This window comes from Mus caroli, chromosome 10 (assembly GCF_900094665.2).
Source record: "Mus caroli chromosome 10, CAROLI_EIJ_v1.1, whole genome shotgun sequence".
NCBI classification, from domain to species: Eukaryota; Metazoa; Chordata; class Mammalia; order Rodentia; family Muridae; genus Mus; species Mus caroli.
Window position 1 is genome coordinate 46,449,410 of NC_034579.1, and position 592 is coordinate 46,450,001.

Below are 592 nucleotides of genomic sequence, written 5' to 3' on the forward strand. Positions count from 1 at the left end.
CCGACTGTAAGTCATCAATAAATTCTTTTACTATATAGAGACTATCCATAAGTTCTGTGACTCTAGAGAACCCTGACTAATACAATAGGTGTTACTGTACATAACATGTGGCACATTGAACAATACATCTCAGAAGAAAGTTCTTCCTGAAGAGTGAAACTTTATCGTCTCGGTGCAATTCCTTCCTCAGCTCACAGCCCTCACATCTGTCATCTTTTCCCTGCTTCTAAGTGTTTGGCATCTTTAGGGTCCACACAAAAGATTTTCTCTGCAGAAGTCCTATTTTCCATTCAACTCTTCAAATAATTATCCTGAAGTCATGTTTTAGGAATAAAGATATTTTATTATTGAGATTTTTTTGTTTCATTTATTTCAGGCATTACCACCTGTATGTCAAAACAACAGACTCAGTTTTACTGAGTGTTTTAGGTTTTCACTGTCTTCTATCATAATTCTAATTATTTTACATATACTATTATTTTGTTTGTTAGGGTTCTTATTTACTTCATTAGCTTCATATAATCATCATATCAAATTCATACATATATATATACATATTCATGAACAGAAAAACTCATCATGTGTCAATTAC